The 27,491-nt window shown below is 40.8% G+C and overlaps 1 protein-coding gene across 7 annotated transcripts in view; it reads left to right on the top strand.

Annotated features, from left to right (window-relative positions):
- LYPD6B (LY6/PLAUR domain containing 6B) overlaps positions 1-27,491 on the top strand; it is a 218,254-nt gene that overhangs the window by 36,708 nt on the left and 154,055 nt on the right. For 5 of the 7 annotated variants that reach the window (XM_037849849.1, XM_037849852.1, XM_037849847.1 and 2 more), the window contains exon 2: positions 1,459-1,607. The exons of 1 other annotated variant lie outside the window; for it this stretch is intronic. The gene's annotated coding sequence lies outside the window, so the exon portion shown is untranslated. Of the gene's footprint in view, positions 1-1,458; positions 1,608-7,716; positions 7,832-27,491 lie in introns of all 7 variants that reach the window. One more of the 7 variants, XM_037849848.1, reaches the window with a different exon arrangement.

A 27,491-nucleotide genomic window follows, 5' to 3' on the forward strand; every position in this document is an offset into this window, starting at 1 on the left:
TAAAGGTTTTATATTCTAAAAAAAGGTAAGATAAATATGCAATCCACGTAATTTAGAAAACAATGTTAATAGAATGCTTTTCCAAGTGGGTTGTACCAGAGTTGGAGGATGAGTGAAAGTAGTCAGGAACAAAAGCAAAAACTAAAGTTCAGCCTCTTGAAAGTAAGACTAGTTAAGTCTATAAAATTGGTGGCTAGTCCTACTACTGATCTGAGTCAGGGAGGTCTCAGAAAGAAGAAGGGCAGTCCATGAAAGAAGACACTGGAGTAGAATCCAAGGATTAGGAGAAGAATGGTTCTTGAATATGGTAAAGTGAAATGTCAGGATTTCACATTAAAATGAATGCAAACCCTTTTGGCAGTGTGTATTGAAAGCTTTAAAATAAACTTATTTTATTTATTTTATTTGCACATTTTTTTTTCAGAAATTCTAACTCTAGAAATTTATTTTCAAGGAATGTCTGGAATATGGAAAAAGCTTTAGCATAAAGATATTCTTTGAAGTGTAATTTATAATAAACTTGAAAGTGAGTTAATTATCGAACATGAAGGGAACAGATAATTGCAGTACATCCATATAATAGGCCGTTTTAAAGCTAAGACAATATTTTTGATATGGTTTAAATTAGATATGAAGCAGGATAAAAACTGTAAGGAAAAAGGACAGGAGGGCAATATTAAAGTGAGTGTGTGATGGGATTTTAAAAAACCATTCTGGATCTAATAAATGGCTGTAATGAGGATGCATATTTTTTTTAAAAAGTAGAGAAAAACCCTCTCTCCAATAAAAAATGGCCATGGTTTGAAAATTGAAATAAATTGAATAAATTTGTCAGGCTGCTCTGACAAATTCCACCCAGTGGGGTTGGCTTAAACGACAAGCCTTTATCATCTTGTGGTTTCGGAGGCTACAAGTCCAAAATCAAGGCCTCCGCAAGGCTGTGCTTTCTCCTGGGCGTCTGTAGCTTTCTGGCACTGGCTTGCTGCTGTCCCTGGGGATCCTTGGCTTGCATCTCTGTCTCCACCTCCCGCTCCCGGCTTCCCCTGTGGTTTTCTCCTGACTTCTGTCTTCAGGTTTCTTCTCTCCCTAAGGCCTCCAGTAATATGGATTAAGTTGACCACACCTGAACTAATAACATCTTCAAAAGGTCCTATTTACAATGGGTTAACACCCACAGGCATGCAGATTCAGATTAAGAACATGTTTTTTGAGGGGCACATAATCCAATCTACCACAAAGATATTATCACAAATGTTTTAAATCTGAAGAATTTAAGGCAGTTTTGTAACTTCCTTAGCAGCAGCAGTGTCCAGGTTAAGATATGCTGGGGTTGGGGATGGAAGGGATGGGAGAGGAGGGGGACACTCCTAGTGGGGAGAGTGAAACCATTCTAGCCCAGGACACAGTTTGCAACGCCCCCCAACCCTCCAGTGTACTCACGGACTTTGTAATTTGCAGCTATGAAAATCTGTGCCTCCAGCTATAACCAAACTGCCAAGTGGATAACCATGGACGACTTATTGACCAGTGGCCTGTAAAAGGCCACAGAACGCCCTGCCCTGGAGGCTCATTTTTAATTCCCAAGAAGGCCCTTGCAACTTTGAAAGGTAAGGCCCCAAATCCAACTTGGTGGTGTTTCCCGTGCACAAGCAGCCCCCGGTAATGTCTTTGTAAGAATCTCTGGAGAGCTGTGAAACCTGCTTGCTTTCCAGCATCCTGAGGTGATGAGAGCTTCTGGCTCTGGCAGGTTTAAATAGCCACCTGGACATATTAGATTAACTTTGAAAAATATGTGCCATTTGTATCTGGAAACTTTGTAAGTTTTGATTTTTGTTCAAGACCATGTGGCATGTAGTAGAAGCAGTGATTTTAGTTTTTAAAAATTTGCCTGTGACTGCTTGAGTTGCCTTTCCATTGGCTCATTTTCAGCCTATTTTTAAAGTTATTTGAAGGGAGTGGCTTTGAGGGTTACATCTCAGTTTTTACATGTATCTTATTCTTTAAATTTGGTGAGCTGAGTATGTCCACATAACACATGGGATTATAATTGCCCCATTTATGAGCTTGCCTATGCCATGCTGAAAAATCAACCATTAGCACAGTGTGAGCTGGGTGACATTTTAATGGACAAGTTGTGACTTTAATAATGGAAAAAGTAAAGTTAATCATACTGACATCTGTTCTTTCAGTTTATCATTTGACTGAAAGTGATCTGATGTTATTGAGCAAAAAGCTGAGTGGAATGTCATCACATCCTGTTTATGGCATAGCTTTGGGCTATAGCTGAGTTTCTGCTCCTTGAAGCTGAGGCTGCTGCTGTTGCTTCCTGAAGGGCAGATTTTGTTGAAGAGGCAGTTTCTGAGCTGCTCTGTCATCAGTAGGAAGGGAAATATTCAAATTCACATGAGGAATGTGGCCATCAGCATGGAGGCTGACAAAGTCAGGTCAAGGTGTCGCAAAGTCAGGCCTGGGAAGGGCATGGAAGTGTGAGAAACAAGCACTGTTCCTAAAAGGGAACAAACGCTCACCCGATTGTGGAGAAGAAAAGACTTTATTCACGATCTTGCAAGAACAGGCGCCCAACCAAATGTGGAGGTTGGCACCCAGAACAATAGATTCAGCAGTATTTATTTCCTAAACCTAACCGCAAGTCCCTCCCCTGTTTCTCCATTGGCTGGATACTCCAGAGGTTACATTCTATTCGACAAGCCTAACTAGCCCGCACAAATTTGAAACATACAGCCTGCCCAAATTGGAAATATTTGAAATAGGTTTCCTGTGCAAAGTTGCAACATTAGGAACTGTTGGAACAAATCTCCACCCCTGACCATAATGGGTATGCCCAGGCCTCTTTAGAGCCAGTCTGGGCTAGTTTGGTAACAAGTTATGAGGCTATTTTGAGTACCTCTATTCCGAGGCTCCACCCTGCAAGGATAGTAGATAGTGGGCGGATAAGCAGGGGGACTGGCTGTGGATAGTGGGCAGATAAGCAGGGGGACTGACTGTGGATTAGTTTGTCTTTTTAACCTTCTACCAATTCCTTAACTGCCCCACCCTGCTAGGCACACCTGTCCTGTGTGAAAGCTAAACTTAATCTGGTTCTCACAGAAGGACGGGGGGAATCCCATAGTTGAAGGCAGAGGGGGTGCTGCCCTCACCTCGCGCCCCTGAGGTGCCTGATTGTTTTCTACCATCACCAGACCTTCGTTTGTGTTGGTTTTTGCTTCCTTCTTTGTTCCTGAAATGCTTCACGCACATCACCTCTGAGTATTTTGGAGGGTGTAATTCCTTTCCATAAACTGATCACTTGAAGTGTGGGGTTGTCGGCCAGGATAGTAAGTGCAGGCTCTATGAGGCCATCTAGTCCTTTGGGGATTCAGTCAGTGACCTTGGCTTTCTCAGGCTCTCCAGTGGACTGCTTCTGTGGTTGGCACATAATCCGAGAGCAAGGCTCTTCCCGTACGTTGAACCTGAAGAGAGCCAAAAGCTCAGCCTCTGGTACTAATTTCTAAGATAGTCATGAAGGTCTGGCTAATTTCAAAACTCAGAAGAACAAATAGAAATTTCTAAGATTACATCACTAAATTTTCACCTTTAAAGCCAGCAAATATTACCACTTGATGAGTGACCTTGTGAGCTCAGTGCTAAGCTCTGTGGGGACAGGGCTAGGATCTGTTCTGTTCACTGTGGCTGACTTTTGCACATGGACTGGTAGCCAGCATGTGGCAGGTGCTCAATTAGTATTTCTTAAATGAGTGAATTTCCATTTAACTCTAGCTGTACTGTTCCAGTGAATATTAAATTTAATCTAGATATTACTGATGTTAGCTGTAATTTGGATTGTTTTAGAGGTTCCTTTTTCTTTTCTGTGGCTGCATTTGAGAGGGACACCATTGTACAAGGATTTGCTGGGCTGATGTTTTTGGGATTCAGTATTAAAGTTCAGCAGTGACTCTAAACCTCCAGCCTCCTTTGAAGTCTCATTACTTATTAAAATGTCATTTCTATTCATATTCTCTTTTTTTCCTGCTGCCTTTTCAGTAACTACATTATTTTTTAACAGATTCAAGGGTTTGAAAAGTAACTCATTCCCACATCGGGAATTACAAGTCTGTGGGGGAAGTAGTGCTGGTATTGGCTTAGATTTGTAGGAGTAGGAGGTAGTTTAGTTTAGCTCCTAATTCTTACTTAAGCCACCCTAAGAATCATCTTAAGAACCGTCTAAAGTTGTCCCAGACTGCAGAGTTAGCAGGCCACCAGGGAAGGAGAGTTCATCATTTCTTTCACTCCTTTACTTCTCACAACTTTTTGACTCCGAGTTTTTCTTGATTCCTGAATTCTAAACTTGAGTCATTGAGTGGCTTTGTGACTTGTCAAGTTGCTTTCCCTCTCTGTGCTTGTTACTCTCTAAGATAAGGATAGTACTGTCTTCTTTACCAGCATCTCCAGACTAGGGCTACACAGGCCGGAAAGTCAACTAGAATTGGAAGGTTTAAAGTAGCAGGCTGCGTTACGTTGCTCAGGTTCTCTGTTTTTCCTTGCTTTTAAGAATCTAAAATATTAGGCAATTCCAACAAGAAACGTGTAGATTTACTGTCTGACTGAGGTCTTGCCTACTGCGAGTAGATAGAAGTTAACTTATGTGAAGTCTTAGCTTAAGCCGTAGTATCTTCTATCAGTAGACTTGTAACCTTTCTAAGTCCTTTCCTGAATTCAGCTGCTATCCTGCAAAGGTGGCATGTTCTGGGTGTGGCTTATAAGCAGCTGAAGAAGCTGCACGTCTCTTAGAGGAGTGCCCAGCCTTGTTTGTTACTAGCTTCTTTGAGATCCCACAAAGAAGGTAAAATAGAAGATCAAAGGGCCTTTGTAATTACTTACGCCCAGCAATTCTCCATGATGCCTGCAGTTATTTGTTAGGCTGTTGCAGGGACTGTGTCTAATTTCACTTTACATATAGACTTAGATGTTAACTCCTAATTGAACTCTGCACTTTCTTTAAGTGGATGATTTTTATATAATATTGCTATTTCTGAGGCTGTTTCAAAAGTAGAAGTCAGAGAGCTCTTGACACAGGAGTATTCAATTATCTTCTATGTTTTAAGTCAGCTTTTACTGAAGTATAACATACATATAGAAAAATGCACATATTAGAGTAAATAGTTCAGTGGATTTACTCAAAACTGAACATGCCTGTGTAGCCAGCACCCATGTCAAGACATAGAACCTCACCGGCACCCAGAGATGCCTCTGTCTCCATCCTGCCCCTTCCCAGTCACTACCTGTCCCCATAAGTAACCACTGTACTGAATTCTATCAATTGTTTTTGTCTTTATTTTTTTTTACATATTTTAAATACATTTTGAAGTCAAAATTTTAATGTAAAATAATTTATATACATAACTTTTATGTAGTCATACAACATGTACTTTTCAGTGTTTGGCTTCTTTTGCTTGACATTATGTGAGATTTCATCCATGTTGTTGCCTGTAGTGGTAGTTCATTCATTCTAATGGCTGTATGATTTTCTGTACAACTTGTTGTATGAAGTGTAGCCTTCATATTTTATGCATAAAAATTACTGTCTTCTATATAGTTACCATGTGGCTAAATATTGGAGTCACTTTCTCAATGGGTTGCCATACTTTTTTTTCTATATATGTATACACGTTCATGTAATTCAGCTGCTGAGTTCAAAGATTTGAATGTCTAATTTCCTTGATGTTTCAAGGTCTTTTTTTCCCTTTATTCTTTTCCCAAAGGATGTTTTAAGCTTGACTTTTACCCCTCAATAACTATCTGCAGTGACTTTGAGAGGGAAACATCTGGTCTAGCTTTTTGAATTTTCTAACATTAATGTGTGAAAAGAGAGATGTGAGCTACGGCAAAATGGCCGATTGGGGTGCCCTGGGAGAATTGGAGAGCCCGTGCAACTTTGCTTCTCTAGCTTTGATCATTGTGGTTGCCAGAACCCCGCTCAGGAAGCAAGCTGTGATTTTGATTGTGATGCATTCTTTCTCATGGTAAATGGCTGTGTTTGCCTAGGCACCCAAGAATGTGAGGGGGTGGATTTGGATTAATGGTTTTTAGGAGAGATGTGGTGAACCCCCCCCAGAACAATTCCCATTTTTTTCAAGCAAGGGTGACTTGCCTGGCCTTCTGAATTTGAATAACATTACACATTACTTTTTAGCCTTTGACTGAGTGTTTCATTCAGTACTTGTTAGTATGGAACTTAATGATAGTACGATAAAGCCTGACCCTGTCTGGAAATAACGTGAATTATGATATATGTAAGCCACTTAGAACAGTCTCTGGCACACGGTAACTGCTCAAGAACTGTGGGTGTCATTGTTAGTATTTGAGATGATTTGGGACTCTTCTTGTTCCAGAGAGACAGGGTTGGCTGGGTGTCCATTGTGTGGTTAATGATCACCAGCCTGAAAGGCTGAACCTGGCTGGGTAAGGCCATAACTCAGGCCTCCCTCTCTCCCTCATTGCCTGTAGGAAATAAGGAATTCAGGGTGTGGAGCTGCATCCACTGACTGCCTGGCTGCACCTGGATAAAGGGAACCCGATGCCAGCACAGGAGCAGGTGCTGCTACTGAAGGATGGAGTAGCCAGTGCAGAAACCCAGGCCTCCAGGCTAAATTCTGGGAACGCTAGTCGAAGCAGCCTTCAAAAGGGAGTAAAATGGCACCATAGGGCAGAACTGTGGAGCAGTTAACTACAAAAGCAAAGTTCTTCGTGCCCACCCTGCCTGTACACTATTGCACCAGCAGACAATTAGCATTTTGCTCTATCTGCTCTTGTCTCTTGCTTAACTTTCAGACATCATAATATTTCACCACTGAATACTTCAGAATGCATCGCCTAAGGATAAGGACATTTTTCCTGCATTTCACCAAAGAAAATTAACAATCATTCCATTTTATCATCTAATATTCCAGAACATTTTCACATTTCCCTTCTTATTCAAGAAATGTCTTTATAGTGCTTTTTATCCCCCCAAAACTAGGAGCCAATCAGTGTTCATTTGTTTCATTTGGATGCTATATTTCTTTAGTATCTTTTAACCTATCACAACCTCCACATCTTTCTCTATAACTTTTTGCAGTCTTGGCTAGTTTCCTTGCAGTGTCCCACATTATGGTTTGTTTGATTATTTCCTCATGGGTCATTTAACTTTTTCCTCTATCTCATCTATCTGTAAACTGGAAGTTAGGTTTAGAGGCTTAGGTAGATTCAGGTTAAACATTTTTGGCAAAACTGCTTCATAGGTGATGTGAACCTCATAGTACATAATATCCTGTGGGCTTAATGCCTGCCCGTTTCTCCAGTATAAAAGTACATTTTTTTTTCCCTTTGCAATTAGTAAGTAATTTGTGGGGTGATGCTTTGGCAAAGTGCAAATATCCTATTCTCCAACAACATTCCAACCAAGTTCTTAGCTTCCTTTGATCCCCGCCTGAACCAGTTACTACATGGGTATTCTAATTCCTTCATTCCTTCTACCTTGAACTGCTGGCATTCTTATGTGAAGATTTTTCCTCCCCTGCTCTTTTTCTGAGTATCACTATGTATTCATGGATTTTTATTTATTTAATGTTATAATCAATTACAGTCATCATTCTTTTTGATACTCAGATTTTCTTTCAATTAAATTTGTGACTCTACCCTATTCCTCTCTGAAAATTCCCTTGTTTTCTGATACCACAGGAGATCCCTGGTACCGCTTGTACTTTTCTGGTCCCAGACCTGGAACCAGTGACTACTTCAAGGATTCCTGGTTCCTTTTGGAGAATGTGCTTAGAAACCTAGACCTGGATGCCAGGTGGGCTCGTGGCTAGTGTGTGGGAGTCATCGTAGGTTTGTTCAGTGGACAAAGTTAGGAAATGTAGTTTAAAAAAATGATGAGTTCATTTATATTTTAAAGCCTAACATTTTGTGAGAAATTTTAAGAGGAAATTAATCCGTGAATTAAGTTGTCTGTGGGTGGGGCTCTCCTGTGAACTCTGAGCTGTCCTCCTTCTGCCTTGGGTTTCTTTTGTTTGTTTCACCATAATCGTAGCTGGGGAATTCTTGATTCTCAAAGCCAGCTAAATGTCGATTTCGTGTTGGTGACTGGAAAAGAGTATCTGCAAACAAATAAGGAAACCAACCCCAGATGAAGTCCAGAGTAAGCTCAAGCACAGGGACGTGAGAGGTAGACGATGCCATCCACAAACCTATGGACGCTGGTCTGTGCCAGGCAGTGTCCCTAGACTTTGCAGCTGGTCACTCGTTTAATCCTCCCAGCAGCCCCATGGCTTGGGTGCTGATATCATCCCCGGGCTGATGAGGAAACTGAGCCACCAGGAGGTTGTCCCTCTCCCAGCCACACGCCCTGGACCCGCCCGAGCTGGGATGGGCTCAGGCAGCCGGACCCATCAGCCCGCACGCAGGCTTACCCACCACACATGGCTGCCCCTCGTACAACCATGGGAGCGGGCCTCTGCTGCCCACTGTTGATTTCTTTCATGTGCTGGGTCCCTTTGGCAACCTATCTATTTCACCCTGAGTTGATGGCATCGTCTTATGTGATGTGAACAAAACCCATACGGAGGGAACACAAATCCCAGACTCAGGAGGATGAAGTTCCTCCCCCATCACTGCGATGGAGAGAGGTGGTTCAGTGGAATTTTTCTTTTTTATTTCTCATTAAAAAAAAATTCTTTTTTTTTGGTTTCTTTGGTTTCCTTTGACTTGGAGGAAGCTGTATTAGTTAATTGACTAACTTATATAAGGGTGGGGTCATTTGAAGTACTTCTTTACTATAGACAACTGGTTTAAAGATTGGTTATGTTATATATTTAGAATGTTCCAGAAATGTTTGTGTGTATGTGTAAAGGGATGTTTGGAAGGGGAGGTTTGAGACAGTTTTAAAATTGTAGAATCTAAAAAGAGATTTGTTGGTTACTGAGTGTTGCTCAAAGAAGACAGGAAGGAGTTCATCTAACTTTTGTGTTAAAGGAATTTTATCCCCAATTTTTCCTGATTTGAAGCATCATCCTTTCTTCAGTTTTTCTGTCACGAGTATGGAAGAAGAATGATCAAAGGCTAATGGGAGGGGGGAAAAGGCCGCCCTCCAAGCGGAAGGCTAAGCCGTGAGGATTGGGAGGACCGGCGAGAGGCAGCCAGGCCGTCGGTGCTTCTCAGTTAATCCAGGCTTCAGGAGAAAGCCCCTTAAAAACAACTCCGTCAAAACCCAGAATGTTGCCAGGAAGCTGTTCTCAGGCAGAGGGCTGGGCCTTTTCAGTGTGTGGGTTCACCTTAGGTGAAATGTTTTGACCAGGGTGGAAAGCAGCCCGTTTTTCCCCTGCAAAATAGAGAGGTTCTGGGATGCATTTCCCCACCCACCTACACATAAACACTTGAACCTCTCCCAGCGTAAAACGGCCCACTTGCATTTGTATACATTTATAATAATTGAACGAAAAGTTTCCCATCTAGAAAACAGACAAGAAGCATCCAGTCTCTCCCTGATAAGAAAGACAAGGAGAAAAGTCCTCTTTTGTGCTTGTGGGTATGGGGCTCCTTGATTGCTCCTCCTGCCCGGGCCCCCCCTGACCTGCCAGACCCAGGATGGGGAAGGCGGCCACAGGAACTCGATCAGCAGAGGGGCCCTGGCTTCAAGGTATCATGAAATGGTAAGTTTTAAAACTGTTGGTTGCTTCACTCTCTCCTTTTTTTCTCAGTCGCACCCCAGGGTGTCAGTTCTGAACAAGGCTGGCTTCCCTTCAGAACTAGGACAAGGAGAAAGGAAGTGTACTTTCTTAAGGAAAGTACCAGGTGAAAGAGGATTGCTTTTATTTTTGTATGGGGAGGTATAGAAATGTATCGTCTTATTGATTTGAACATAAAAAACCATTAATATACTTGTAATTTAGCCTGTTAAAAGCAAGGTTCCTGAAGGCTGCTATGGTATGCAACCTACCTCTCTCCCTTCCCTCTACAAAAAAGTATAAAAAATAAGAAAAGAGTAAAGTTAAGCTGTGATCTATAATAGTTGAGTTTAGTGAGAAAATATACTTAACAGATGCTTTCCTTTTTTGTATTTGTTATCCGTGTTAGATTTTTAGGTGTGTAAAAGAAAGGAAAAATAAGTTGCTATAATATTTATAATTCTCTAATAGTTATACTTGTCTGCCGGGCATAGTTTATCAGTGTATATTAATTGTGCATCTCACCATAACTGGGGAGAGCCTTGCCAGGGATTTACTCACCTGCTGACTGCTTGGTGGCATCTGTCAGAATTGGAGACCTAGTGCCCAAAGGAAATTCTGTAGCCTCTCATCTGGATCACCTGAAATCCTTTTTAAAATGCTCATTTCTTGGCCCCCATATTTACCAAAGCAGAGTCTTTGGAAACAGGGCCCAGGAATTTGCATTTTGAACATGCGCCTCAGGAGTTTCTTAGGCAAATGGAATTTGAGAACAGCTGCTCTATTGGCATGACTTGCAATTCTGTACTGCCGTTAGATGACAGTCGCGTCAGCTCTCATAAGCCAGTGTTGCGGCTAAATAATTTAATGCTTTGGTTTCTGCTCCCTCTCATCTCCCTCCATATTTGGCCTTCATAAGATCAGGGTTGCTATCTCATTACCACCCCCCTACCCCCCCCCCCCCGCCTTTGGAGTTGTTGCATTCTCTGTGGGTTTCAGGTGTCTCCTGGGTTCGTTTTTCTTAATACAGTGGGTGACTTCTAGAACCTTCGAAGGCATCTAGAAAACAGACTTAACATTTAACTTTTTGATAGACTGTCTTTGAAATGCTTAGGACCAAGGCTATTTAGGGGCATTTTCCCAATTACTCTGGTCTATGTTACATGTAATCTAGATTATAGCAGGCCAAAATGTGGTTATGCTGGCAGGGAGAGTAAAACGTGAACAGATAAGTTAATGTTATTAAAGATTATTTTTGTCCAAAGTTTTTTGATCTTTTACATTTGAGTTTTAAATTTCAATCATGTGAGCATGTTACTGTTTCCTTGGTTTGGATTCTTTTTAGGACCAGTGATTACATGGAAAACTGTGATGCCCAGGAACAAACCCCAGTCACACTGCTCTGTCTCCTGCTTGTTGGCGATGGGACCTGTTCCACTTTTAACAGCATAAGAAATGATGTCTTCTGTACAGCTCTACACAGTGACAGTCCTTCTGAAAGGAATTCTCCAACCAGGGTTCCAATTTTGGATAGTACATATAATAATAGTGCATACAATTTAAATTGGATATTAGAGGTTTAGTGTTAGGACAATGTGCAGCAGCTAAACAAAGTGTTATGGAGTTAACTTGGAGGGTTTTCACAGTCGTCATTAACTTTATTAAGACTGAGATGCCAGGAAGAAGTGTGAAAGTAGTTTTATCAAATCGACCATTTGAACCTTGGAGAAGAAAAGGTGAGACAGGCTACCCTAGTGGATGAGAGCACAATCTTTGGAATGAAAACTGGACAGAGCTACCGTGTACTTTCTGTATGTCTTTAGAGGAGCTATTTAACATCTTGAAGGCTCAGTTTCCTCCTCTTAAAATGGCAATAATACCAGTACAAAATGTGATGTGGATCAAAAGATATAATACGTGTAAAGCGTGTAGTTTAGTGCCTGGCATATTATAAGTGCATTGTGTATATGTCCTAAAATTGACAAAATAAACAAACAAACAAAATTCTATGACTGTTATTTTTAATATTGAAATAACCATTTGGCATGTAGTATAACAACCACGAATAGAGAGCATTACCAATAATGAAATCACCTTCTGTTGTATAGAAGTCTATTAAGAGTCCAAATCTGGGTTGGCTCATATATTTTATTTCCGATTGGAAGGGGCTGATTGGCATGCTGGCTTGAGGATGGAGAGGCTGCATCTGGATGCATTGGGGGTGCTGGGGTTGGCTGTGTCTGTGCAGGTTCTGGAAGAAAGATTGCTAACGTGCATAACATGTATTCGCCAGTCCTCCAACTCATAGCTAAGCTCTTTGAACAATTAATATTTTTTTCCATTCCTTTTAATACTTGATATGGATGAATGATTCCCTAAAATAATTAAAATACTCAATTCTGATGTTAATATTTTTCCTGGATGATCATTCATACTATTTGTGTTTGTGATTTGGAAATATTACGCTTCAGTGGATATGGTAGAAGATTTAAAGGAAGCATTCATTTTGAATGAATAGAGGAAGTAAATCACTGACTCCTTCTGTCGTCTGCTGTAACTCCTGGGTGTTTGTTTGTCACTATGCAGTCTTGCCAATCCTGTAGCTATGAGCCTTTTATAAATATTTAAGTGGTTCAATAAAAAAATTAACAAAGTAAATCCATTAAAAAAATCGAAACCACTTAATTTTGTTGAGGCTGGTTAGGTGAGTGTTTAGAACACTACTGCTATAGCCAGAAGTGTTTGTTTATTTATTTATTTATTTTTTAATCTCCATTTTATTGAGATATATTCACATACCATGCATACAAAACAAATCGTACATTCAATTGTTCACAGTACCATTACATAGTTGTACATTCATCACCTAAGTCAATCCCTGACACCTTCATTAGCACACACACAAAAATAACAAGAATAATAATTAAAGTGAAAAAGAGCAATTAAAGTAAAAAAGAACACTGGGTACTTTCGTCTGTTTGTTTGTTTGTTTGTTTCCTTCCCCTATTTTTCTACTCATCCATCCATAAACTAGACAAAGTAGAGTGTGGTCCTTATGGCTTTCCCAATCCCATTGTCACCCCTCATAAGCTACATTTTTATACAATTGTCTTCGAGATTCATGGGTTCTGGGTTGTAGTTTGATAGTTTCAGGTATCCACCACCAGCTACCCCAATTCTTTAGAACCTAAAAAGGGTTGTCTAAATTGTGTGTAAGAGTGCCCACCAGAGTGACCTCTCGGCTCCTTCTGGAATCTCTCTGCCACTGAAGCTTATTTCATTTCCTTTCACATCCCCCTTTTGGTCAAGAAGATGTTCTCCGTCCCACGATGCTGGGTCTACATTCCTCCCCGGGAGTCATATTCCATGTTGCCAGGGAGATTCACTCCCCTGGGTGTCTGATCCCACGTAGGGGGGAGGGCAGTGATTTCACCTTTCAAGTTGGCTTAGCTAGAGAGAGAGGGCCACATCTGAGCAACAAAGAGGCATTCCGGTAGAGGCTCTTAGGCACAATTATAGGGAGGCCTAGCCTCTCCTTTGCAGCAATGGTCTTCTCAAGGGTAAATCCTATGGTAGAGGGCTCAACCCATCAAACCACCAGTCCCCTATGTCTGTGGTCATGTTAGCAACCATCGAGGTGGGGTAGGCCAATACCCCTGCATTCTCCACAGGCTCCTCAAGGGGGCTCTACATATTTTTTTCCTTGTTTTTTTTTTTTTTTTTTTTTAACTTTTTTCCCTTTTTAAAATCAACTGTATGAAAAAAAATTCAAAAAAAAAAATACAATAAAAGAACATTTCAAAGAGACCATAACAAGGGAGTAAGAAAAAGACAACTAACCTAAGACAACTGCTTTACTTCCAACATGTTCCTACTTTACCCCAAGAAAGTTACCTAATATAGCAACATTTCTGTGAACTTGTTCCTACTATGTCCATCAGAAATTAACAGACCATAGTCATTCCTCGGCATCCCCAGAACGTTAAATAGCTTATCTGTTCTTCTTGGATTATTGTTCCCCCTTCCTTAATTGCTCTCTATTGCTAGTTCCCCTACATTCTACATTGTAAACCATTTGTTTTACATTTTTCAAAGTTCACATTAGTGGTAGCATATAATATTTCTCTTTTTGTGCCTGGCTTATTTCGCTCAGCATTATGTCTTCAGGGTTCATCCATGTTGTCATATGTTTCACTAGATCGTTCCTTCTTACTGTCGTGTAGTATTCCATCGTGTGTATATACCACATTTTATTTATCCACTCATCTGTTGAAGGACATTTGGGTTGTTTCCATCTCTTGGCAATTGTGAATAATGCTGCTATGAACATTGGCATGCAGATATCTGTTCGTGTCACTGCTTTCCGATCTCAAAAAACCAACTTTTGGTGATATTTATCCTCTCTATTGTTTTTTTGTTCTCTATGTCATTTATTTCTGCTTTAATCTTTGTTATTTCTTTTCTTCTACTTGGTTTAGGATTGGTTTGCTGTTCGTTTTCTAGCTTCTTCAGTTGATCCATTAGTTCTTTGATTTTGGCTCTTCTTCCTTTTTAATATATGCATTTAGTGCTATAAATTTCCCCCTCAGCACTGCTTTTGCTGCATCCCATAGGTTTTGGTATGTTGTGTTCTCATTTTCATTCATCTCTATATATTTAGCAATTTCTCTTGCTATTTCTTCTTTAACCCACTGATTGTTTAGGAGTGTGTTGTTTAACCTCCAGGTATTTGTGAATTTTCTAAGTCTCTGATGGTTATTGACTTCTTATTGTATTCCATTGTGGTCAGAGAATGTGCTTTGAATAATTTCAATCTTTTTAAATTTATTGAGGCTTGTTTTATGTCCCAGCATATGATCTATTCTGGAGAAAGTTCCGTGAGCACTAGAAAGGTATGTGTATCCTGGTGATTTGGGATGTAATGTTCTGTATATGTCTGTTAAATCTAATTCATTTATCAGATTGTTTAGGTTTTCAATTTCCTTATTGGTCTTCTGTCTGGTTGATCTATCTATAGGAGAGAGTGATGTGTTGAAGTCTCCCACAATTATTGTGGAAACATCAATTGCTTCCTTTAGTTTTGCCAGTGTTTCTCTCATGTATTTTGTGGCACCTTGATTGGGTGCATAGACATTTACGATTGTTATTTCTTCTTGTTGAATTGCCCCTTTTATTAGTATGTAGTGGCCTTCTTTGTCTCTCAAAACATCCCTGCATTTAAAGTCTATTTTATCTGAGATTAATATTGCTACACCTGCTTTCTTTTGGCTGTAGCTTGCATGAAATATTTTTTTCCATCCTTTCACTTTCAATTTGTTTGTGTCCCTGTGTCTAAGATGTGTCTCTTGTATGCAACATATTGATGGTTCATTTTTTTTGATCCATTCTGCGAATCTATATCTTTTAATTGGGGAGTTTAATCCATTTACGTTCAACGTTATAACCGTGAAGGCATTTCTTGAATCAGCCATCTTATCCTTTGGTTTATGTTTGTCATATATATTTTTCCCCTGTCTCTATTAATATCCTTTATTGTACCCATACCGAATCTCTTTAGTACTGAACCTTTCTCCAAGTCTCTCTGTCCTTTCTTTGTTTCTCTGTCTGTAGGGCTCCCTTGAGTATCTCCAGTAGGGCAGGTCTCTTGTTAGCAAATTCTCTCAGCATTTGTTTGTCTGTGAAAATTTTCAGCTCTCCCTCAAATTTGAAGGAGAGCTTTGCTGGATAAAGTATTCTTGGATGGAAATTTTTCTCACTCAGAATTTTAAATATATCGTGCCACTGCCTTCTTGCCTCCATGGTGGCTGCTAAGTAGTCTTATGCTGTTTCCTTTGTATGTGGTGAATTGCTTTTCTCTTGCTGCTTTCAGAACTTGCTCCTTCTCTTCCGTGTTTGACAGTGTGATCAGAATATGTCTTGGAGTGGGTTTATTTGGATTTATTCTATTTGGAGTTCGCTGGGCATTTATGATTTGTGTATTTATGTTGTTTAGAAGATTTGGGAAGTTTTCCCCAACAATTTCTTTGAATACTCTTCCTAGACCTTTACCCTTTTCTTCCCCTTCTGGAACACCAATGAGTCTTATATTCGGATGTTTTATATTACCTGTCATATCCCTGAGGTCCGTTTCGATTTTTTCAATTTTTTTCCCCATTCTTTCTTTTATGCTTTCATTTTCCATTCTGTCATCTTCCAGGTCACTGATTCGTTGTTCAACTTCCTCTAGTCTTGTACTATGAGTGTCCAGAGTCTTTTTAATTTGGTCAACAGTTTCTTTAATTTCCATAAGATCATCCATTTTTTTATTTAGTCTTGCAATGTCTTCTTTATGCTCTTCTGGGGTCTTCTTGATATCCTTTGTAACCCGTACTATGGTCTCAATGTTCATCTTCAGTTCTTTGAGTAGCTGCTCTAGGGACTGTGTCTCTTCTGATCTTTTGATTTGGGTGCTTGGGCTTGGGTTATCCATATCGTCTGTTTTTTTCATATGCTTTATAGTTTTCTGTTGTTTTTGCCCTCTTGGTATTTGCTGAACTTGATAGGGTTCTTTTAGGATTTGTAGACCAATTGAAGTCCTTATCTCTAATTTATCAGATCTACAGCTTCATGGAGTACACTTTCTCTAACTAACCAGCAGGTGGCGTCCACGAGCCACCTATTCTCCACAAGCCAGTTCTCCCCTGCTTAGCCTTTGTGGTGAGTGGGGGAGTGAGTCTTGTGGGGTCCAATTGGTGTACCAAGCTTGTGTGTGTAGTTGGTGTTGCCCGCCCTGTATATGGGGCGTGTTTCTGGGCGGTCAGGAAGTGGGGGTGGCTCTAACAATCAAATCTCCCTGTTGATCCTGGAGTTTTAAAGCTCCTGCAATAGTCTAATCCTTCAGTTCAGTCCTGCCACAGTTTGTCTCTGCTCTGCCACTGACCCACAATTCCTTGGTAGTGGCGTATGGCTCCTGAGAGTTGCGAGTGAGTCCCTCTTCCAGGCCGTGCACCCCCTGGTCCTCTGTTGAGGGATGACTGTGCTATGTCACAGGTGAGTGCCGTCCCCCCAGGGCAGTTCTGGGCTGCTGGGCTGTGTAGGGAGGCTCCCAGTCTGCTGAAATGATGGCTGAATGGGGCTTTGTTAATTCATACTGCTCCACCTCCCCAACTCTGGGACAACCAGCTGAGGGTGCAGGGAAGGCTAACTGTCCACGCCCAGTTTTGTGGTGTGTGTGTGTTATTTGAAGCACTTCCGTCACACTGGGTTGTCTGGGGCAGCTCTGGGCTATGGGGCTGGCGATGGGCAGGAGTGTTTCCCGTCCACCAGGATGATGGCTGTGAGCAGACACCCCAGTTTTCTTGGGAAGTTGTGGTGTTTAGTGAATTTTCTCGGCCACTGGATTATTGCCTTTTGTCTCAGAGCTCTCTTAGTTCTGCTCTTGTCTTGACTTGCCCAAATTGCAAGTCTTTGAGGCTTTCTGTATTGGACTTCTTAGAGTAATTGTTTTAGAAAAAGAAAAAAGGATTTAAAAAAAAAAAAAAAAAAGGGCCCTCCTCACAGATCTAATGGGTTATTGAAATGCTAAGAGACAAAGCAATTAGGGCCATTAAGGAAAGGTGCACAGGGCAGAGGGATCAGCTTTTCTTCGGGATTTGCATATGCGCCTCAGGGCCTGAGCTCTGCCCTTCCCCTTTCTATGTTCACCAGAACTCCAAAAATCCTCCGCTTTTATTTTGGAGTTTTTCGTGTTGTTTTTTTTCTATGCCTGTCTCCTCTCTGCTGGGCTGGCTGCTCTCAGATTCTCTGGTGTCTGGTCTCAGTCTATCTATGGTTGGAGTTTGGATCAGTAGAATGAGTTTCCGATAAGGGCTGCCACTGCAGTTCTCCCTTCTCCTTCCCGGAACTGACAGCCCCTCCTCCCCCGGGACTGAGCCTGGCAGGGAGGGGCGCGGGTCCCCTGGCCGCAAAAACTTACAGATTTCGCTGATCTCAGCAGTTCCACGTTTTCATGAGTGTTGTATGAAGTATGCCCAAAGTCAGATTGCTCTGTGGTGTCCAGTCCACGCAGTTCCTGGCTTTCTACCTCCTTTCCTGGAGGAGTAACTAAAACATACAGCTCACCAGTCCGCCATCTTGCCCTGCCTTATTTATTTATTTTTGTAGCTGTGGTAGAAATCCTGGCTCTTTGTGCTCATATTCATTCCGTACTTTCTTCCTTTAAAAATTTATCTTAAAGTCTGTTATGGGGATGGAGACATTGTATTCTGGGAGCTCCAAACCTATAGCTTTTCCTTGATTTGTATGTTGGAAGGGTCAGGGAATTTCACAGTTCTCGCTGTGTATATTCCCATTGTTCCATTGTGGGGAGGATTTTTTGTTCATTAATAGATGTTGAATTAGTGATACAAGGTTGTATCCTTATAAAAATTACATTTTGGAGATACATGAATTCACTCTTTGAAGGGCATAAATCCAATCCAAGCTATTAACATAACAAAGACTCACATGTGATTACATTAGCTTTTTGGCAAATGTACTAGTTTTCTGAGAATGGTTTAGATATACTTTCCAGCTGATCCGTGGTTCATAATGGCTTACATGGCAGAAGGAAATCAATGTGCACTTTAAAAATATGATTAAGTAAGATTTTCTGGATTACTCCTTTCCATTTTAGACTTGTTTCCTTTTGGCTCATTCCAGAGGTCAGAAGTATTCACAGAATGTTAGGAGTGGAAATGATCTTTATCAATATTGTCAAGACTCCTAGCTTCTTCATGCAGAGTTGTTCATATGAAACCAGACTGTCTAAAATTCTATTTATAATATATTCATAAATGGAGATTCTGTAACATCCTTTTGTTATTCTGAAAGAATACCCCATTTCTTTAAAAAAAGTGATCTCATACCATTAGGGGAGATAACTCAGTTAGGGGACCCAAAGATATTGGTTACATGAAACAAATGAAGGGGTCTTAAATCTTTAAAACTTGATATGAAAGGAAAAGGAGTTTGTCTTTATGCGTTTAATTATTTAACAAATTCCTGCTAAGTGCCTGTTACATGTCAGGCACTGATCATTTTGAAACCCTGAGGGTGTAAAACTACAGCCTTTGGCAACATCTGCGTGCTAAGCACAGGAGCAGATACAAGGATGCCTAAGATGCAGACTTTTCTTATGAGATGCTCGTCATTCTGTGAAATTACTTTACTTTGAATTTGCTCTTGTTGGTCCAATTTGTTATGAAAATATGTGGGTGCTTAGCATTGAACACAGTGTTTCATATGTGACTATATACAGAATACAGCAGGACTCAGATCTTAATACCTTATGCCCATTAAGATGGATAAAATGGCATTAGCTTTTGGGGGAATTCTTGATTCCTACTGAAATTTACAATAAGGTGGAACCTTACATGTATTTGCATGTGTGCAATTTCGTTTATTCCTTTCTGTCCTTGCATCTGTGAAGTTAATGTTTGGGATCTAAGTGAAGGCCCTAAATGAAATGAAGGACTTTATGTTTTTCTTTATTTAATATATATATATTTGACTCATCTTTCTAACCAATCGAGAGCCTTTCGATCTTGCTTATAGCGTACCCCTTTTATTGTACTCCGTTAGCCTCAGGTCTTTAGTATGTTTACCGGTCATGCCAGCTATGTTCTCATTCATGTTACTGACCAGGAGAAGGCCAAGACGAAGGATAAAGCCTTGAAGCATTTCCTTCATGAGCTTCTCTTGGGCTTATACTCAGCATAATTGGCATTCTTTGTATTTTTTAGTTACAAATCTACCTGAGTATATTAATGTCTTGTCATCAATTACTTTATCCATTCATCATTGCACCCATCCATAGGTCAGCCAACATTTAGTAGGTGCCTTCTGAGAGTCATGTATGGAGCCACTTCTGCAAATAAAATATAGAGAAGACACAGTCCATAATTGAGTAGAGGAAGGGCAATTTTAAGACTTTGTGAGAATTTAAAGCCAGTTTTGAGGACCACTGCTGTAGAAACAATTGACTTGGGATGGGGGTGGGGTGGGCTATGGCTCCATGGGAATTTGGGGTGCTGGTTCACATGGGCAACCAGAGTGTCCCAACTGGTGGAGGAAGACAGGACGAGTCAGCCTGATACTGGGAGAAAAGCCGCTAGTATTCTAGACTGTGATAGGGTAGATAAGTGAGGAAATTGGAAAGTTTGGAAGTTGGGTTTAACTTTAAGATCTCAAAGGTGATGAGAAGATCTAGAGTATGGATAAGGGAGGAGATGGCAGAACTGGATGAGAGGAAGAAGTGACAGTTGTGATGCGAGGGGCTAATTAGGAGACCTGCATGTGTTTGAAAGCCGTGTGAGATGATGACAGGGCTTGAGGTTTATGAAGACCACGAGCCCGGTATCAATGCCGATGCGGAAGTCACCAGGCAATCTTTGTAAGACCGAGACGGGCATGCTGTTCCAGAAGCAGCCCTGGGAGAGGAAGATTCACATCTGAGGCGGAGATTGTGAGTTGACTCTGCCTCAGATGAGGTCTTAAAATTGCCCTTCCTCTACTCAGTTATGGACTGTGTCTTCTCTATATTTTATTTGCAGAAGTGGCACCGTACATGACTCTCAGAAGGTACGTACTAGATGTTGGCTGACCTATGGATGGGTGCAATGATGAATGGATAAAGTAACTGATGACAAGACATTAATATACTTGTATTTCCTTGACTATATAGTCATGATTCTTAGTTGAACACATGGCTGCCCAGTGTAAGGCTACACTTCCCAGCCTATTTTGCAACCAGATGTGTCCATGTGACTGAATTCTGATAAATAGGATATAAGTGGAAGTGGTATGTGCACAGCCTTCTAATAAAGAAAAGAAGCCTTTGCTCTTCTTGCTAACTTCAATACCATTGTCCTTTCTTGTGTAATGGCAGCCTTCTTATACCATAAGGCAGAAGACACATGCTGGGGGTGGTAGAGGAATGAATAAGAAATAACCTGGGTTCCTCATGACTAGGTAAAACCCTTCTCTAGATACTTCTTATGTGAGAGAGAAAACCACTGTTCTATCTCCTAAAGCCACTGATATCTTAAGGTTTCTGTCCTCACAGCCAGACTAATGCCTCACATAGCTCAGGACTGAGGGTAGCAGAGAGCATAGTTGGCATCAGCAGGGGAAGAAGCTGTATTTTTAAGAGAGGGCCAGATTTCTCTTTTGGTCAGAAGGTAGAAACAGTATTCTGAGAAGAGCCTCTGGGTGCTGAAGGATGTTTTACCAGGAAACAAGGTTGCCAGAAGGTATAGCAGAAAGGTTTGGAGGACTGGGAGCAGAAGAAGATGGATGCCAAGGAAAGCAGGGATGGGAAGGAGAGGCTGGGAATGTATAGACAGGGATTTACAGTTTTGGCAGTGATTGAGGAAGTTGAGGTTGTGAGGCATGATGGTAGAAGGTGGCCTCAGAGATAGAAGCAGATGCCTGGTGTAGTCTGTACTTGTCCAAAGGCAAGGATCGGCCCAGGTGGGTATGAGGTTTGATGAACGTAGCAGTTGGAAGTGAGGTCTGTGGGTGCTGAAGCTGGGGTGGGAATAGGCTCTGGTCTAATGGGACCTCAGGAGAGACTGTCAGGTGTCCCACCAGCATGTCCATGTGTGGTGGTTTGGAGCTGCATGTACCCCAGAAAAACCTTATTAATTCTAATCCATTCCTGTGGGTGTAAACCCGTTATAAGTAGGATCTTTGCTGAGGTTACTTCAGTTAAGAAGGTGTGACCCACTTAATTAGGATGGGACTTAATCCTTTTACTGGAGTCTTTTATAAGTGAGTGAAATTCAGAAAAGAGAGAAAAAAGTTACAGGAAGCAAGAAGCTGAAACAGAACCTGGAAGAGAAAGAAGAGTCCAGGAGGCGCCGCCGTGTGTGTTGCCACGTGACAGAGAAACCAAGGATAGCCGGCAGCCAGCCCCAGAAGGCCATGATCTTTGGGGAGAAAGCATCACCTTGATGATGCCTTGATTTGGACTTTCTTTAAGCCTCAAAACTGTGATTGAATACATTCCCATTGTTTAAGCCAACCCATTTCATGGTATTTGCTTAGCTGCCAAGGAAACAGAAGCACCATGAATAAGAATGGGAATGCTATTCAAAAAGGGAATGAGGTTCATCCATTGTCCATTGTTCTGGAACATTCCATGCTGATTCCTGACGGTCCTATTGTTCCTAGGCTGTCCCTTTAATGATGAAATTTCGGTATTTTCACTTGGATATCATATTTTGAGCTAACATGGTTGACACTTCCAGATTCTCCTATATGTCTATTCTAACATCACATTTTCTTCATTAACCATGGTTATTACAAACTATAATTTTCTGTTTCCCTATGTCAAAAAGATAAATTGGAATTGAATTTGCAGATCACAGCATTTTGTTTGGGACACCAAAAGTTTCACTGTAGCAAGGAAGCTGAGCACTTAGGAAAGCTGAAGTGGCATGGGGCTTTAAATGTTGGCAAATGGATTTTATAAAGACGGAGGTTTGTCCATCTTATAGGGGTGGATTTAGTGTGCTTGAGTCTTTATTTAGTATTGGGTCAGGCTTGATTGACTTTCTGGGTCAGCTGCCTCCCTGGGGGTTAAGTAGGGCATGGGTGTAGGCAATTTAACTTGTGTGTTGTTTCTGAGAAAACGCAGGAGCTCTTTTTTATTTTATTTATAAATTAGAAGTTTTTTTACATGTCTTGCATATATTATGAATCTGTATTTTGTTTTTCTTCTTCAGCTCTTGTCTGTGAATAATTTGATTTTCCCCAGTTCTTAATGGTTACTGTAAATTATTTTCATATACTTTTCTATAGTTTGGTGATGCATTTGCTCTTTTACTTGTGATTCTTATCAATTACTTTGAGATTCTTGCACATCAGCTTTGTCTTTCTAATATACAGAACAAACGTCTTGATTTTTTTTATTCCTGATGTAGTCAAATGGAATATAACTTAGATATTGGATATTGTAGAGTTGCTATAAAGTGGTGGAGCAATAAATGGGTGAAATAAACATGTATAGTAAATGAGAAAATTTCCTCCAGCGAGTAAGACAATAATTATTTAATTTTTGGTACTGGTTTAATTATTTTTGGTCCCTATGTGTAAATGAATTGATGTATTAAATAGTACATAGACTAAAACTCTTTTTTTTTTTCCTTTTAAAATGCCCAAACAAGGTGAATACCTGCATGCAATTTCAATAAAATAAATGAGTGGGTTTTGACATAGGAGCAATTGGGCTCTGAATCCCATAAGGAAAAATAAAGCCTTATAACCTAACTTCTGTAATGCCAGGGATCTGATTCAGTCTTGGGGAAACATTTGCCATGTAAAGATCATAATTAGATTTGCCAAACTGAATATCCAGAAGATTGTCTGAAAAATACTAACGAATCTCAGCTGGTGAGATGAATAGTGGGGAAGGAGACTACTACCCTGTGGTTAACCACTTACGGATTAGGTTCTGGGAATGCTGCGTATTGGAGGAGTAGAGTAGTTGTTGCATTTCCCGTAAGACAGGTATTCTTTTTGGTTTTTTAATTACTGAGGTAGCTTGAATATATTGTCATTTTAACTATTTTTTTTTAGTGTACAATTCAGTGGCATTAATTGCTTTCACAGTGTTGTGCTACCATCAACATCATCCATTACTAAAACTTTCATCACCCCAGACAGAAACTCCTTAAGCAGTAACTCCCCATTCTCCCATCAGTCCCTGATAACTCTAATCTACTTTCTGTCTCTATGAATTTGCTTATTCTAGATATTTCATATAAGTGGAATCATACAATATTTGTCCTTTTGAGTCTGGCATATTCATTCAACATATCTTCAAGTTTCATGCATGTAGTAGAATGCATCAGAACTTTATTTGTTTTTATGTCTGAATAATGTTCTGTTATATGCTTATGTTGTGTGATATATATATATATATATACACACACACACAACATTCTGTTTATCTATTGGTGGACACTTGGGTTGTTAGTACCTTTTGGCTATTGGGAGATAATACTGCTAGGAACAAAGACATACAGGTGTCTGTTGAGATTCTGCTTTTAATTCTTTTAGATATATAAGTAGGAATGGAATTGCTGGGTCATATGGTAATCCTGTGTTTAACTTTTGGAGGAATAACCAAACTGTTTTCCATAGCAGCTGCACCATTTGACATTCCCACCAGCAGTACATGAAGGTTTCAATTTCTCTATTATCTTTGCCAACACTTGTTATTTTCTGTTTTTTTTTTTAGCCATCCTGGTGGGTATGAAGTGATACCTTTCTGTGGTTTTGATGTGCATTTCCTTAATGACTAATGATGTTGAGCATCTTTTTATGTGTTTATTGGCCATTCCTACATATATAAGCATTTTTTATATATTTTATATATATATATATAAATATATATTTTATATATATATTCCTATATATATAAGCATTTTTAATATATTAAACCCTTAACAAATTCTAATTTACAAATATTTTCTACCATTAGGACAAGTATTCTTGAAAGCATTTATTAGCTCTCAAATGGATTCCTTTTTTTGAAGAATCAAAAATAGATTTGACTTTAAATTAAAATTATTTAAAACTGAAGAACATTTATAGAAAATAAAAATATGAGCACCATTTGCAGTACTCAATTTCATTTCTGATCCTTGTCGGTAGATAGACCTAACCTGTTACTTAGCTGTAATGAGAGGGTGTGAAACCACCATCATATTGTGGTTGCTTTGTTGACTTGGCATTGCTTAGCCACTTATCAAAGGACTTTCAAAGAGGATAGAGCATGTATCAGGTAGCAACTCCAAAGTAGCTTTCAAAACAATATGAAATTATTAATATGTCATTCTGGCTTGTCATGTGATTTTAATGTTCAAGAATATTTTAGAAGATTATGGGTTGTGGCATGGAACCATAGCTGATGTGTTAAGATAAAATAATTTGAAAGGATATTTCTCTTTTTAAAAGGATAGTAAACAGTCCAATGTGATACAATGCTTTCAGATAAATACAGTTGAAGATATTTAATTCATTCAGTGGAAATTAGTTTCTGTTTAGCTGGGCTTCCCCCCCACCCACCAACCCCAGTAACGGCAGTTTGGTTAAGCACAGCAGTGCTTAGTGATTTGAACGCACTTGGGTCGAACAGTAAAATTATTTAATATTAGGTAATCTGGTTGATTACTGTTCTATGCCTGGTGTTGCATCCCTGGGATTCTGTAGTGCAGGAGAAAGAAAGAGATCTCAGCTCAGTGAGAGTGGGAGAGCCTGACAGAGGGGATTGGTAGGAGAAAGAGGGAGAGGGAGAGATGGAGGTGGGAGGAAAGGAGGGAGTTGAGGGAAGTAAGGGGGGGGGAGGGAGGGAATGAGGAAGAAAAGGAGAGAGAATTCAAAACTGAGCACATGAACGAGCAGGGGAGTGATGGGGGAGAGTTAGAGGAAATGGGAGGCAGGGAATGAACAAGTCTGAGAAGGTCTTGTGTTTGTTACGGTCCCTGGTAACTGCCTGGACTCCCTCCTGGTGAGTCATCATAAAGCAAATGTAAGTTTATTGTGTGCTGGTCAATGAATGGAAAATTATTTGAGAGACAAGTAGCAAATTTACCTCTGCGGATTAAATCTCTTTAGTTTCCATTTAGTCCATGCTTTCAGATCCTGAACTAGGGTGCTGAGCCGTGTTAATCATTACTTAATATTAATATGGAAATGAGTTTACCCTGTTGCAAGTCCCAGAATCAATCAGTAAGAAATTATGAAAATCAGTCTTAAAGATGCCGTGAAAGAGTGTTGCTTGCCAGGCAATAATTAAACCTCTCATCCCTGAGTGGTTGATTTTTTTTTCTTAGTAGTTTTTTTCCTAAATTTACTTTCTGCAGGTGGGAAAAGACAGCAAGTTGCTGACAGAGGGATTCATTAGTTGAGGTGGGTAAAGGTTCTATAAAGAGAAGGAACTAGTGGAATATTTTAGAATTGGAGACAAAGAAAAAGAAGGGTTAGCTGCTTTCTCTTTGTCCAAAGGAAAGAATTTTTTTAAAAAGTGTAACTAGATGTTTTAGGATTCCAGTTGTCTCCATAGGAGTATTTTTCAAGCCAGATCTCAAAATTTGTAGCTAAATCTCCTTCCTTGTTGGGAGCCAACCGAACATGCTTGCTATTTTCAGTTGATGTCCTGTAGTAAACAGGTGCTCAAGAAACAGCATCACATTATTATTATCATCATCATCATCCATAAAGTGCTGCAGGAGCTGTGCATTACTCTAAAGAAATGGCAGCCTGGAACGCAGGTGTGCTGCTCCAGAAGCACCGTGCACCATTGTCCTCCTGCTCCCTTCACCCCCAAAAAAGAACTTAATGCACCCCTAAAGAACTCAAAACAAGTTCTCAAATTCTTATACACAGGAGGTGGGGCAAGATGGCAGACTGGTGAGCTGTATGTTTTAGTTACTCCTCCAGGAAAGTAGGTAAAAAGCCAGGAACTGCGTGGACTGGACACCACAGAGCAATCTGTCTTTGGGCATACTTCATACAACACTCATGAAAATGTGGAACTGCTGAGATCAGCGAAATCTGTAAGTTTTTGCGGCCAGGGGACCCGCGCCCCTCCCTGCCAGGCTCAGTCCCGGGGGAGGAGGGGCCGTCAGCTCCGGGAAGGAGAAGGGAGAATTGCAGTGGCTGCTCTTATCGGAAACTCATTCTACTGATTCAAACTCCAACCATAGATAGACTGAGACCAGACACCAGAGACTCTGAGAGCAGCCAGCCCAGCAGAGAGGAGACAGGCATAGAAAAAAAACAACACGAAAAACTCCAAAATAAAAGCAGAGGATTTTTGGAGTTCTGGTGAACACAGAAAGGGGAAGGGCGGAGATCAGGCCTTGAGGCGCATATTCAAATCCCGAAGCAAAGCTGATCTCTCTGCCCTGTGCACCTTTCCTTAATGGCCCTGGTTGCTTTGTCTATTAGCATTTCAATAACCCATTAGATCTCTGAGGAGGGCCGTTTTTTTTTTTTTTTTTTAAATCCTTTTTGCTTTTTCTAAAACAATTACTCTAAGAAGCTCAATACAGAAAGCTTCAAAGAATTGAAATTTGGGCACGTCAAGTCAAGAGCAGAACTAAGAGAGCTCTGAGACAAAAGGCAATAATCCAGTGGCTGAGAAAATTCACTAAACAACACAACTTCCCAAGAAAAGGGGGGTGTCTGCTCACAGCCACCATCCTGGTGGACAGGAAACACTCCTGCCCATCGCCAGCCCCATAGCCCAGAGCTGCCCCAGACAACCCAGTGTGACGGAAGTGCTTCAAATAACAGGCACACACCACAAAACTGGGCGTGGACATTAGCCTTCCCTGCAACCTCAGCTGAATGTCCCAGAGCTGGGAAGGGGGAGCAGTGTGAATTAACAGAGCCCCATTCAGCCATCATTTGAGCAGACTGGGAGCCTCCCAACACAGCCCAGCAGCCCAGAACTGCTCTGGGGGGACGGCACTCACCTGTGACATAGCACAGTCATCCCTCAACAGAGGACCCGGGGTGCACAGCCTGGAAGAGGGGCCCACTTGCAAGTCTCAGGAGCCATACGCCAATACCAAAGACTTGTGGGTCAGTGGCAGAGACAAACTGTGGCAGGACTGAACTGAAGGATTAGACTATTGCAGCAGCTTTAAAACTCTAGGATCATCAGGGAGATTTGATTGTTAGGGCCACCCCCCCCTCCCCGACTGCCCAGAAACACGCCCCACATACAGGGCAGGCAACACCAACTACACACGCAAG

The sequence above is a fragment of the Choloepus didactylus genome, chromosome 9 (genome assembly GCF_015220235.1).
Source record: "Choloepus didactylus isolate mChoDid1 chromosome 9, mChoDid1.pri, whole genome shotgun sequence".
NCBI classification, from domain to species: Eukaryota; Metazoa; Chordata; class Mammalia; order Pilosa; family Megalonychidae; genus Choloepus; species Choloepus didactylus.